Below are 14481 nucleotides of genomic sequence, written 5' to 3'. Positions count from 1 at the left end.
GCCAGCAGGATAGAACACGCAGTAATGGATTTAAACTAGAAAGGTATAGATTTAGGAGATATATAGGCAAGGATTGGTTTAGTAATAGGGTGGTGGGGGAATTGAATAGATTCAGCAATCACATAGTGCAGGGACGATAGCCTGTTTTAAGAGTAGACTGGACAGCTACATGGACGAGGATGACAGGTGGCAGTGAGGTGTGGGTGCAGTAAGGAGACAGGGTACTGGAGCGTACGCCCGTACCGAAGGTAAATGAGGATCAAGCCTCTATCTGTAACCCCTGAAACTACACCTCACCCATCGTGAGTAGTGGGGGAGATTCTGGAGCTGCCCTGTATAGGTCACTCGGCCTCTTGCAGTTTCCCAATGTTCTTATGTTCTTATGTTTCGTCGCGCGGCAGCGCTAAAGCCCCTGTCACACATTCACGACAATGACTCCCGGCGCTTTCCCCACTCAGACCACGCCTCCCACCGTCGGGCCGCACGCAGACAGTTTTGGAAATTTAAAAACAATCGAGGCCCTCCCTGACATCCGTCACCCGTTGCGAATAAGCTACGGCCGTCGGATGTCCATCTCAACAACGTCGTTTCGACATCGGCTATGGTTGGCACTCAAGGGGATGTACTTAACGATGGTCGTTACGTACGTCTAGCAGCGCGACATTCCAAAACTGTCAGCGCGTGGTCTGATGTCGGAAGGGCGCCGAGTCATTGTCGTGAATGTGTGACTGGGACTAAACCTCAAGGTTGTGTGTGTCCCTGAGGCAGAAGGATTACTTAAAGAGCCCACATGTCTGATAAATTTGGTTTGCCCATTTCATGCTGAGAGGGAAACTAGTGAAAAGTTTGAGAAGTTTTATGAGAATAGGGGGTGTTTGTGAGCTCTGATCTCAGTTCAAGGGCACAGTGCATTCAAGCTAAAAATCGAGCACACGGGGTACAGGGTTTTATCTCAAGGAGCGTAAGCAAGCGCCGAAGTCTTCCTCAAACTATATTTAGCATTAGTTAGACCTCATCTTGATTATGCGGCTCAGTTCTGGTCACCTTACTATAGAATGGATATAAAAATGCAAAAATCGGTAAAGAGAAGGATGACGAAGATGATTCAAGGGTTACGAAACTTTCCATACGAGGAAAGACTCACACAGTTAAACTTGCATTCTCTAGAAAAGCGAAGGGTGCGTGGAGACATGATCGAGGTTTATAAATGGACAAAGGGCTGTAATAAGGGGGGTACTATAAAGGTTATGTTTTTTTTTATGTTGCGGCCTATAACACCGGTAGGCTTCTTCCCGGTGGGGCTTGATGGTCGGCCCAAGTCTTCTTCGCGGTGGGGCCTGATGGTCGGCCCAGCCCGTTCTGACGCAGGCGAGTGTTTATAGTGGCGCCATCTTGTATTGGCTCATGCTGCCCCCCGGAACTCGTTCTTGATTCGCTTGGACGGCTTCCTCTAGAGTCCGGCTTGCTGGGTGGTCTTCAGGACAGCATGTGGGTAGTTTTAAGCCAATCGGCGGTGACTGAAAAATCCGAGGTGGTAGCGTGGGGATTCGAACCAGTTCGGCCACCGCCTACCCCGCCTATGTTGGTAAGAGAACCGGGTAGGACACGTATAAATGGGTTTAAACTCGATAAATTCAGATTCAACAAGGAACTAGGCCAAAAATGGTTTACTAAAAGAATGGTAGATGAGTGGAACAGGCTGAGGAGTGATGTGGTGAGTCCCAGTACAATTGTTGCATTAATAAATATATTAGATAAATTCATAGACAGTGATATAAGGTTGGGTTAGATTCACGGGAGCTTAGGTTCAAAGGGGCTGCCGTGTACAGGCTACCAGCCTCTTGCAGACTCCTACGTTCTGATGTTCTTATGATATTAATTACCGAATGGCTGCAAGTTCTAAGGCCTCACATCTCCAAACAAAACACACAGTTCAGGAGGGCAAAATGTGCCGAGGAAAGACTGACAATTACACTAATTGAATAAACAAATCAACGTCAAACATGTTGGTCGCCCGCGCGGCAGAACCGTCCAGTGTGACCACCTGCATTGAACTGTGTGGTCACTGTGTTGTGTCCTCAATCGCGGCGGTAAGCGGTAGCGCGACAGGGCGGTTCTGCCGCAGCCTGCTGCGGCGGTGGGCAACAACACCGCCCTGTGTGACACCTCCAATTGGTTTGTGTGTGCGGCGAGACCGAGCGGCAAAACCGCCTAGTGTGACACCGGCCTTAGTCGTTAAATGCAACAACAACACTTTACCTTATAAACGGGGAAGAGCTGCAAACAGCCTAGCCTACGACAAGATCCTTTCCATCACGGGCACTCCACAGCGTATTGGACGATGACTGATAAGCACACACAACACGGCCAGCGACAAGGGCAGGTCTCGTCTCCCTCGCTCCTTAGGTCACTAAAGAGCCGGCGAGGTATCATACGCAATCACCCTCCCCCGAGGGTGGCTATTACACTGACTTGAGACGACTGGGCTCAGGGGAGACTTTTGGGCCGAGGAGCGACGAGCGCCGTCTCGAAAGGTGGTGGTGGTGCCGCCCGCTGCCCAGAGTGTCTTACGGCATCTCTCTCTCTCTCTCTCTCTCTCTCTCTCTCTCTCTCTCTCTCTCTCTCTCTCTCTCTCTCTCTCTCTCTCTCTCTCTCTCTCTCTCTCTCTCTCTCTCTCTCTCTCTCTCTCTCGTGGTAGATGTGGGGGGCGTAGGCAGCTTCTTTGCTCTGACTACTGGGTAGACCTAGTAATAGGTGCCGAGAAAAGTGGCAACAGGAGGCAGAGGAAATTACGGAGGCAGTGGGAGTACGGGGTAAAACTAGCGATAGCTGGAAAGGAGAGAAAAACAATATGAGGCAGAGGAAATTACGGAGGCAGTGGGAGTACGGGGAAAAAACTAGCGATAGCTAGAAAGGAGAGAAAAACAATATGAGGCAGAGGAAATTACGGAGGCAGTGGGAGTACGGGGTAAAACTAGCGATAGCTGGAAAGGAGAGAAAAACAATATGAGGCAGAGGAAATTAAGGAAGATGACATAAGTGGGTCAGCACAGACGAGAATAAGAGAGCTTAACATCGATATAGGAAAGTACATAATTAAATACAGACTTTTAAATAAAAGTTAGCTGGTTGGGATGAAGGCTGCAGGCACGTAGGCTACACACGATCAGTACATTACCCCGGAAAGAAAGGTAAAGGATGAAAAAGATTGAAGAACCTTGAAGAGAAAGATATGAATCAAAGAATAAAACTGAAAATAGAGGGTAGAGGAACTCAAAAGGTAGATCAGTTATAGAAGACTACTGGAGTAAGATGACTGGAGTAGACAGACACAGAGGAAGAAGGAATGGAGAACATGATGACACACAGTGCATGGGAAATGGAGAGAAACAGAGCTGGGGGAGGGTGAGAGTGTGGTGAAAGTACTGGAAAAATGGGAAGGATGCAGGCCAGGAACAGATGGAATCACTGGAAAAGAATGATTATATGGAAGTGACTGCCAGGCATGTTATAACAGTGTTATATAGAGGAAAGGGAGATTACCACAGGCCTGGAACAGGGGTAGGAAGCCTAGTCATGATACACTTTGGAGGAGGAAATAATAAAGAAGACACTAAACACTAGTAGACCCGCAAGTCATGAATAACCTGGAACAGGTTTTGGGAATGATTAATAATGAGTTAATAAAGAAAAATAAACGTGCAAATGGGAGAGGGGCCAAGCTGGGTGCTGGAGGTGGCGTAGGAATGGATCCCAACATGAGGCAACCTTAACATATAAATACACATTTATGGCATAAACAGTTGTGTGTATGTGCATGAAGGTGCAGGTGTAGAGGGGTGTGGAAATGTGTGGCTGTGTTGAATGGGTATCTTTGTTATTTGTTTGCTTATGACTGTGTTTATGCTTGGCATATATAGGTGCATTTGTGTGTATGTGTGTTAGCATGCATGCGTGTGATTATGGAGGTAAGTGTATGTGTATATGAATATGTATGTATGTGTACATGTCAGGGTTGGCGGTTTAAACCAAATGGTTTAAAGTGTGGTGTAAACCAATAAAAAACACTGGTTTAAACCAACTAATAAAACCATTTTTTTTCTTTTGTTTGTATCTTTGTTAGTTTCATCAGTATTGTGGTTTTAACTATATGTAAGATTTCAATTATGTACAGCAGGGTTGGTGGTTTAAACCAGGGGTGTCACACTCAAAACCCTTGGAGGGCCAATTCATGCTCTGAAGTGCCGTCATGGGGACCAACAAGGGTAGAAAATACATTGACAAGATTGAAGTTATCGTGATACCGCGGGCCATTTATGACTATCCCACGGGCCATGAGTTTGACACCCCTGGTTTAAACCAAAAAAACATCAATAAAACTAGGGTTTTTTTTGTATCCTTGTAGTTTTCATCAGGTATTATGGTTTTGATTATATGTGGTTTTTAAATCTATAACATTGCACAGCCATTTTACTAACACCAGCATGATATTATCAGTTGGTAAACTCAAATCTCTATTCAAATGCAGTAACTTCAAAGAAACTGAAAACATGATTTTGGTACATTATATCTAAATAAATAAATAAATAAATTCACTGTCGTCTGTGGATTGAAAAGTGTACATACGTACAGTGTGTGTATGCTAAGGCGGCCATTGTTGTTCTGTGTCACAGGGTTGGAGAAAAACGGGTTTAAAAAAATGGGTTGTTTTGTTTCGGGGGCTTTATTTTTGGGGTATTAGTTTTTTGTTTATTCTTCGTATTTATATATTAAATCAATTTGAATAATAAATTAAAAAGTAGTGAAGGGTAAAACAAGATGTGTGAAGTGTTATCTGAAGGACAGACACTTGTTTAGGTGTTGCTCCTTTTTGGCAGGTTGGTCCCTTTGTGGCTACTGCCTCTACTGATATAGTAGTTTCAAAATGATGTGTCGATTTCAGTAAAACAATTATCACAAACTGTGTGGCATTGGAAACTATGAGATTGAGCCCTGATTTATTCTTAGTGGAAAAGGTTGATGAAATAGAAAACACTAGTTTTTCATGTGTACGAAGTGGTGTTGTGCGAAACGATTTGCTATAGCGGCGAGGTATAGTCACGTTGTAAGATGGCCTCAATTTATGTGCGATTTGTGGTGTGACTGTGTGATATGGCTGGGTGTAATGTGGAGTATCCGAGTATGGTTTGGCTTGTGTCGTAGCGTGGTGGCTGAGTGATGATGTGTCAGGTGTGTCTAAGCAAAAACTAGAACACAAATAAGATAAAGAAAAAAAACTGTTTGATGTTATTTATATTTTTTTGGAAGATCTTTATGGATTTTCCTTTTTATTTCATGTAGATATATGGACCTTATTTATCAATAGGAAATAAAACTAAATTTTATGTAAAATATTTTAACACTTACTGTTTTTTTTTTTTTGTGGGGGAAGGGTGTTTTTTTTTTAATGCCAACCCTGATGAGTCATCATAACAGCGCCCCTAATTCCCAGGAGCGCGATGCAGCGGCAGTATGCGGTGCAGGATATAGCCAAGAAAGCTTCTCTCTCTCTCTCTCTCTCTCTCTCTCTCTCTCTCTCTCTCTCTCTCTCTCTCTCTCTCTCTCTCTCTCTCTCTCTCTCTCTCGTACAATTATTTTTAGCATGCAAGTGGAAAATTAGAGGAGGTCTTTCATGTTTTACTACTCTTTAACATTGCAATTCAAAAGCATGTGAGAGAAGCTGCATTTTGCCTCTTTTACAAATTGTATGAAGATCAAATGAATATATTGTTAAGGGGTTTCCTTCTTTCTACCCTATCACGGAAAAAAAGAGTAGTACTGAGGTTAACAACTAAAAGAACACATTGGGAAAGAATCACGGGTTCGTGTAGGTGTAGAGGTTGTATGTGTGTGGGTTTGTGGGTGGGTGTGGCAGGAGTTGGCCGCCAAACCTGTGGGCACAACAGTTGGGTGAGCGGGCGAGTGATCTATTTAACTTAATAGGATCAGAAATGCATTTACATGATAATTAAGACACAGGTTACTTAAAGGGGAGACGATAACTAACACTGGGGAGCACGTAGGGGGAAAAAATGGAGGGAGGAGGGAGAGTCACGTACGTACCTGTGGGCACAACAGTTGGGTGAGAGGGCAAGTGATGCCCGGGAAAAGCCACCCCGAGTTTTTATACTCGCCTGCGACGAGAGCGGCGTCCCGTAAGAGCGGGAAAAGGGGGGGGCAAGTAGTACATATGGGTTATGATCTCTTAACTTGCAAGGTGACGAAATTTACTTTTGGAGCTGCGAAAAAAATCTATGTAAGGTGGATGACTTTATCAGATAGGACATTTACAAGCAAGGTGGCTGGCAACTGCTTCGAGGGACGGCTGACGCTGAATTCTGGCGGGACAGTGGCGTGAAGTATTGCACCACATTGTGTAATTGTAGTCTGAGGGGGGATTTGTTATGTTATACAATACATAGACAACCCAAGCTTTCCGATACATAGTGTTATAGGTTGTGATTAATGATAGCTTCTTATAATTACTCACATACTTATGATGGCCTTATAATGACTGATAATCACTTATAACTACTTATGATCACTTATAATGACTTACCCTCTGGTCTTTTGTTTTATATCTCTAAGTTTTTCCTCCTCCCTACACATACCGGCATTACAATGATGGAGTTAGTGTATGTACATTTTGGTCGTAGTGGTGGTGGTGGTGGTGGCAGCAGTAACACGTCAGCGGTGATGGCGGTGTTAGCACGTAAAGGCGAGTGTTACTGCCATCACAACACCTCTTTGGACCTGACAGTATAAAGATCATTTTAGTGTTGGCAAAGCATCCAGACGACCCCCTTCCCCCTCCGCCTCCTCCCCCCTTCCCCTTCCCCCCATAACACCTGCTTGTCACCTTTCCAGCTTCCAGGACAGAGTGAAGCAAGGGAGGGGGTAAGGGAAAAGGAGAGGGGAGGAGATGAGAGGAGAGGAGGACAGAGGAGAGGGAAAGAAAGAGGCAAGGAAGGACATAAAGAGGAGGTGAAGGAAGAGGATAAAAGTAAGGGAAGGAGAGAGGGAGGGAGGGAGGGAGAGAAGGCAAGGGCAGATTAAGGAGGAGGAAGCAAGCAGCAGCCACATGAGGAGTGACAGTGGCGGTGTCAGTGGTGTCAGGCGTCCTTCACCTCGCAACACACACGAGTCGCAACACTCTGGACGTGGTGACGTTCCCTTAATGTTGCACCGCCACTTGATGTTGCTCTGTTCCCGTTGCCAAGGCAGAATTATTTTCCTATACTCCTGCTCCTCCTCGTCCTCCTCAACTCGTCGTCCTCCTCCTTTCTTCGTCCTCGTCCTTTCTTCGTCTAGTGGTCTAGTGGTGGCGGGATTGAGGTGGTAGTGTTTGGAGCAGTGATAGTGGTGATGATAGCGAAGGAGTGGTAATAAATATGATGAAAGAGAGGGTGGGGATGGTGGTTAATGGTCTAGTGGCGGCGGTGGGATCGCCTTCCCTCTCAAGACAGGGTTTGTGCCTAAATATCACACCTGAGTGGACTGGCTCTCTGAGCGGAAACAGAGAGTAGTTCTAAACGGTGTTACATCTAACTGGCTCGATGTCAGAAGCGGCGTTCCTCAAGGATCAGTGCTTGGCCCCATGCTCTTCTTAATTTATGTTCATGATATCGATGATGGGCTCACTTGCAAAGTATCAAAATTTGCTGATGACACAAAAATTGCTAGTAAAGTAACTGCGACACTCGACGAAGAAGCTTTACAATCAGATCTAGATCGACTTGCACGTTGGGCCAATCAATGGCAAATGAAATTTAACGTTGACAAATGTAAAGTGTTGCACATCGGAAAAAACAGCAATCGCGTATTGAATGGCCAACAACTTTCTGCAGTAAGTAAAGAAAAGGATCTTGGAATCACTATATCAAGCGATTTAAAGCCTAGTCAGCATTGTTCAGAGGTAGTTAAAACTGCAAACAAATTGGTTGGCCTCATCGAACGAGTCTTTAATAATAAATCGGAAAAAAGTAACATTAAAACTGTATAATTCATTGGTTCGACCCCGTCTAGAGTACTGTGTACAGTTTTGGTCTCCCTACTACAGAAAAGACATAGAGAAGTTGGAAAGGGTTCAACGAAGAGTAACAAAGATGATTCCTAGGTTGATAAATTTATCATATGGACAAAGGCTTAAAGAAGTAGATGTATTCAGCCTGTCAAAACGAAGAATGCGAGGCGATCTAATAGAAGTGTTTAAAATGTTTAAAGGATTCAATGATATTAATGCGGATGATTACTTTAAAATTGATCGATGGAATAGAACAAGAAGAAATCACAATTTAAAGATAAGTGGTAAAAGATTCTCGTCGAACGAAGCTAAACACTTCTTCTTCAATCGAGTTGTTAGTGTTTGGAACGCTCTCCCCTGTGATGTCGTTGATAGTACAACAGTTACGGCCCTCCTTTACCCACCCTTGCCCTCCATGTTTACACTCATTTACCCACCCTTGCCCTCCTTTGCCCTCCTTTACCCACCCTTGGCCTCCCTTGACCTCCTTTACCCACCCTTGACCTCCCTTGCCCACCATGTTTACACTCATTTACCCACCCTTGACCTCCTTTGCCCTCCTTTACCCACCCTTGACCTCCCTTGACCTCCTTTACCCACCCTTGCCCTCCCTTGCCCTCCATGTTTACACTCCTTTACCCACCCTCGACCTCCCTTGCCCTCCTTTACCCACCCTTGCCCTCCCTTGCCCTCCTTTACCCACCCTTGCCCTCCCTGCTTACACCTCTTTACCCACCCTTGATCTCCCTTGCCCTCCTTTAGCCAACTTTGACCTCCCTTGCCCTCCTTTACCCAACCTTGACCTCCCTTGCCCTTTATATTTACACTCCTATACCCACCCTTGACCTCCCTAGCCCTCCATGTTTACACTCCTATACCCACCCTTGACCTCCCTAGCCCTCCATGTTTACACTCCTTTACCCACCCTTGACCTCCCTAGCCCTCCATGTTTACACTCCTATACCCACCCTTGCTCTCCCTTGCCCTCCATGTTTACACTCCTTTACCCACCCTTGCTCTCCCTTGCCCTCCATGTTTACACTCCTTTACCCACCCTTGCCCTCCCTTGCCCTCCATGTTTACACTCCTTTACCCACCCTTGCCCTCCATGTTTACACTCCCTTACCCACCCTTGCCCTCCATGTTTACACTCCTTTACCCTCCCTTGCCCTCCATGTTTACACTCCTTTACCCACCCTTGATCTCCCTTGCCCTCCATGTTTACACTCCTTTACCCACCCTTGCCCTCCCTTGCCCCCCATGTTTACCTTTTACCCACCTTGCCCTCCCTTGCCCTCCTTTACCTCCTTGCCACCCTTGCTCTCCCTTGCCCTCCATGTTTACACTCCTTTACCCACCCTTGCTCTCCCTTGCCCTCCATGTTTACACTCCTTTACCCACCCTTGCCCTCCATGTTTACACTCCTTTACCCACCCTTGCCCTTCATGTTTACACTCCTTTACCCACCCTTGCCCTCCATGTTTACACTCTTCTACCCACCCTTGCTCTCCCTTGCCCTCCATGTTTACACTCCTTTACCCACCCTTGCCCTCCCTTGCCCTCCTTTACCCACCCTTGCCTTCCCTTGCCTTCCTTTACCCACCCTTGACCTCCCTTGCCCTCCATGTCTACACTCCTATACCCACCCATGCTCTCTTTGCCCTCCTGTTTACACTCCTTTACCCACCCTTGCCTCCTTTGCCCTCCATGTTTACACTCCTTTACCCACGCTTGCTCTCCCTTGCCCTCCCTGTTTACACTCCTTTACCCACGCTTGCTCTCCCTTGCCCTCCATGTTTACACTCCTTTACCCACCCTTGCTCTCCCTTGCCCTCCATGTTTACACTCCTTTACCCACCCTTGACCTCCCTTGCCCTCTATGTTTACACTCCTTTACCCACCTTTGACCTCCTTTGACCTCCTTAACCCACCCTTGCCCTCCCTTGCCCTCCATGTTTACACTCCTTTACCCACCCTTTCCCTCCCTTGCCCTCCGTGTTTACACTCCTTTACCCACCCTTGCCCTCCCTTGCCCTCCATGTTTACACCCTTTACCCACCCTTGCCTCCCTGCCCTCTCTGTTTACACTCCTTTACCCACCCTTGCCCTCCATGTTTACACTCCTTTACCCACCCTTGCCCTCCATGTTTACACTCCTTTACCCACCCTTGCCCTCCCTTGCCCTCCATGTTTACACTCCTTTACCAACCTTGCCCTCCCTTGCCCTCCATGTTTACACTCCTTTACCCACCCTTGCCCTCCCTTGCCCTTCCTGTTTACACTCCTTTAACCACCCTTGCCCTTCATGTTTACTCCTTTACCCTCCCTTGCCCTCCATGTTTACACTCCTTTACCCACCCTTGCCCTCCCTTGCCCTCCATGTTTACACTCCTTTACCCACCCTTGGCCTCCATTGCCCTCCATGTTTACACTCCTTTACCCACCCTTGGCCTCCCTTGCCCTCCATGTTTACACTCCTTTACCCACCCTTGCCCTCCATTGCCCTCCATGTTTACACTCCTTTACCCACCCTTGCCCTCCCTTGCCCTCCATGTTTACACTCCTTTACCCACCCTTGGCCTCCCTTGCCCTCCATGTTTACACTCCTTTACCCACCCTTGCCCTCCCTTGCCCTCCATGTTTACACTCCTTTACCCACCCTTGGCCTCCATTGCCCTCCATGTTTACACTCCTTAACCCACTTTTGCCCTCCCTTGCCCACCATGTTTACACTCCTTTACCCACCCTTGCCCTCCCTTGCCCTCCATGTTTACACTCCTTTACCCACCCTTGCCCTCCCTTGCCCTCCTTTACCCACCCTTGCCCTCCCTTGCCCTCCCTGTTTAAACTCCTTTACACTACCTTGACCTCCCTTGCCCTCCTTTACCCACCCTTGACCTCCCTTGCCCTCCTTTACCCACACTTGACTTCCCTGTTTACACTCCACAACCCTCCCTGTCCCTCCTTTACCCTACCGTGCCCTCCTTTGCCCTCCTTTAACCACCTTTGACCTCCCTTGCCCTCCTTTACCCACCCTTGACCTCCCTGTTTACACTCCTTTACCCTCCCTTGCCCTCCCTTGCCCTCCCTTGCCCTCCTTTACCCACCCTTGGCCTCCCTTGCCCTCCTTTACCCTCCCTTGACCTCCCTTGCCCTCCTTTACCCACCCTTAAGCTCCCTTGCCCTCCTCTACCCACCCGTAACCTCCCTTGCCCTCCTTTACCCACCCGTGCCCTCCCTGTTTACACTCCTTTACCCACCCTTGACCTCCCTGTTTACACTCCTTTACCCACCCTTGACGTCACTTGACCTCCTTTAGCCACCCTTGACCTCCCTTGCCCTTCCTGTTTACACTCCTTTACCCACCCCTGACCTCCTTTGACCTCCTTAACCCACCCTTGCCCTCCCTTGCCCTCCAAGTTTACACTCCTTTACCAACCCTTGCCCTCCCTGTTTACACTCCTTTACCCACCCTTGACCTCCCTTGCCCTCCATGTTTACACTCCTTTACCCGCAATTGTTCTCCCTTGTCCACCTTTGCCTCCCCAAATTTGCCCATGTCCACACTCGCCCACCCTTCCCCAGTCTTTTCCACCCTCACCCACACTTGCCTACGCATCCTTGTCCTCCCTTGCCCATCCTACGTAATCATCCTGGCCCCCTTTGCCCCCCCCCCCCCCCTCGTATCTTCCGGTTCCTCAAGGGATGTCGATTAATCTTCACGCGAGTTGGTCTGGGCAGAAGTGTCTCGTTTTGTACTGCCCTTTAAGTTCTTTAAGGGCTTCCATTTTTGTATTCTCTCGTCTTTATGTCTCTCGAAACATGTTCTTCATTCTTCAATACTCGCGTCAGACGGAGGAAAAGTACCCTCTCCTCCCTCCTCCCCTTCCCCTCCCCACCCCTCCTGTCCCCTACAGTATGGTATCCTCCACCTACCCTATCCTATCCTACCCTACCACCTCCCCTGCCCGCCGGACCGCCTTTTTCTTTCCCCAAACTCGTTGTAGGTTCGCAAATGTTTCATGAGTTTGCCGTCATTTGTCAAGATGAAAAACGAGCTCCCGCGTCTGCAAGTTATTAATTCGCTCCGCCGTGCTGGTAACTGTTGCTTTCCTGGTGTTCTTTAATTATAATCTTTCATGAGCTGATGTAAAGAGAGCACACACACACACACACACACACACACACACACACACACACACACACGTGGCCTTCAGTTTTTACGGGCAAAGTCTGGAGGAATCTTGTTAAGTCAAGTTCCACCCAAACCTTTATGAGCTAATTCGAATACACACAGGCACACACACACATAAAAAAAAAAAAAAAAAAAAAAAAAAAAACTCGCCGTCTTCAATATTTACAGTCAAAGTCTGGAGGAGTCTTGCCAAGACGAGATGACTTTAGAATTTACCCAAACGATGATTTTGAGATAGCTTTTAAATATTCGAACGATGACTATATGAAGAATTTACCTAGTGTGAAAAATGTTTGGTATAGAGGAGGAAGGGAGAGTAGAATAAGCAGGTAAAGGTAAAAAAGCGCATGGCCTCAGTGCTCCTCCTCCTCCTCCTTATCATCGTCATCATCATCTAACTTAGCAACTACCCTCTATCTGTGTTCCTCTTCTCTTCCTCTCACTGTACTTTAACATCGTTTTTTAATCTCTCTCTCTCTCCTTTCTTTTGTTCACATCATTGTATCTTTCTTAATTCTTTCTCCCTCGTTATCTCCTTACACTATTTTCTCTTATTTCAAATTTCTTTCATAAGTGTACACGCATGTGTGTGTGTGTGTGTGTGTGTGTGTGTGTGTGTGTGTGTGTGTGTGTGTGTGTGTGTGTGTGTGTGTGTGTGTTTGCCTGGTTATTGTGATCTGCGCAGTACAGTTTTCTCTTTATTAGACATTCCCTCCTATAAAGAAACGGTCTCTGCCGGATGGTGTCGCAAGAACAGGTTTTCGATGCTGAATCCACGGTCGGGAGTCTATCCGGTTTTCCATCCTAGAATTGATAAACTCGGTTTCATCAGCATCAATACACTTAAAAAATATATTAACTTTATCTTCGTCCTGGCATTTTGTGAAGAGCCAAACAGTCTTCCTGCTAGGGCCGGGGCCGGGGCCGAGGGGGAAGCCTTGGGCCCCCTCACGGCAGAGACGGAGTTACTGAGGGACCCCGAGGAGGTCCTCGGCCCCTGCAGGCGGTCAGAAGAGGTCGCCAACACCAAATGCCCTCAATATATGCGTTACCCTAACCTTGATGACGATCCTAAGGAGAACAACGTATAGTTGAGTGATGACGAATCGCGGCCACACTTTGAGGAAGAAGCACAATTACCCTCAAAAAAGAAGGCGGAGACGTTGGAAAGGGAAGTCATTAACGAAACAGATGAAGTTAGTAAAGAAACAAGAAATTACAGTTGTTGAAAGACAACTGAAGGTGCCGTGAACCTTCCACTGCATCTTTTACGGAGACTGTGAAAACAAAAGTTGTTGTACGTAGAAAGAGGTGAAGAAAGGGGTAACAAAACTGTTAACCCAGCCTCTTGGGGGGCAAGCCAGCCCAACTAAGAGCCGGTCCCAAGCCCGGAGGAATGGGGAGGGTTGCTGACCCTGGCTTGACTGTCCGGGTTGGATGCTGACCTTGGCTTAACTGCCCGGGTGGGATAATGATCGCAGACCTTGGCTTGATTGCCCGGGTGGGATGTTGACCTTGGCTTGATTGCCCGGGTGGGATACGGACCCTAGCTTGATTGCCTGGGTGGGATGTGGCCCTTGGCTTGATTGCTCTGGTGGGATGCGGACCTTAGCTTGATTGCAAGGGTGGGATGTGGCCCTTGGGTTGATTGCTCTGGTGGGATGCGGACCTTAGCTTGATTGCCGGGGTGGGATGTGGCCCTTTGCTTGATTGCTCTGGTGGGATGCGGACCTTAGCTTGATTGCCGGGGTGGGATGTGGCCCTTGGCTTGATAGCTCGGGTGGGATGCGGACCTTGGCTTGATTGCCGGGGTGGGATGTGGCCCTTGGCTTGATAGCTCGGGTGGGATGCGGACCTTAGCTTGATTGCCGGGGTGGGATGTGGCCCTTGGCTTGATAGCTCGGGCGGGATGCGGACCTTGGCTTGATTGCCAGGGTGGGATAATGATTGCTGACCTTGGCTTAATCGCCCGGGTGGGATGCGGACTTTGGCTTGATTGCCCGGGTGGGATAATGATTACTGATCTTGGCTTAATCGCCCGGGTGGGATGCGGACCTTGGCTTGATTGCCCGGGTGGGATTATGATTGCTGACCATGGCTTAATCGCCCGGGTGGGATGCGGACCTTGGCTTGATCGCCTGGGTGGGATAATGATTGCTGACCATGGCTTAATCGCCCGGGTGGGATGCGGACCTTGGCTTGATCGCCCGGGTGGGATGCGGAC

This window comes from Eriocheir sinensis, unplaced genomic scaffold, assembly GCF_024679095.1.
Source record: "Eriocheir sinensis breed Jianghai 21 unplaced genomic scaffold, ASM2467909v1 Scaffold82, whole genome shotgun sequence".
Lineage (NCBI taxonomy): Eukaryota > Metazoa > Arthropoda > Malacostraca > Decapoda > Varunidae > Eriocheir > Eriocheir sinensis.
The sequence above is the reverse complement of the archived record's forward strand: the minus strand, read 5'-3'. Positions refer to the sequence as shown.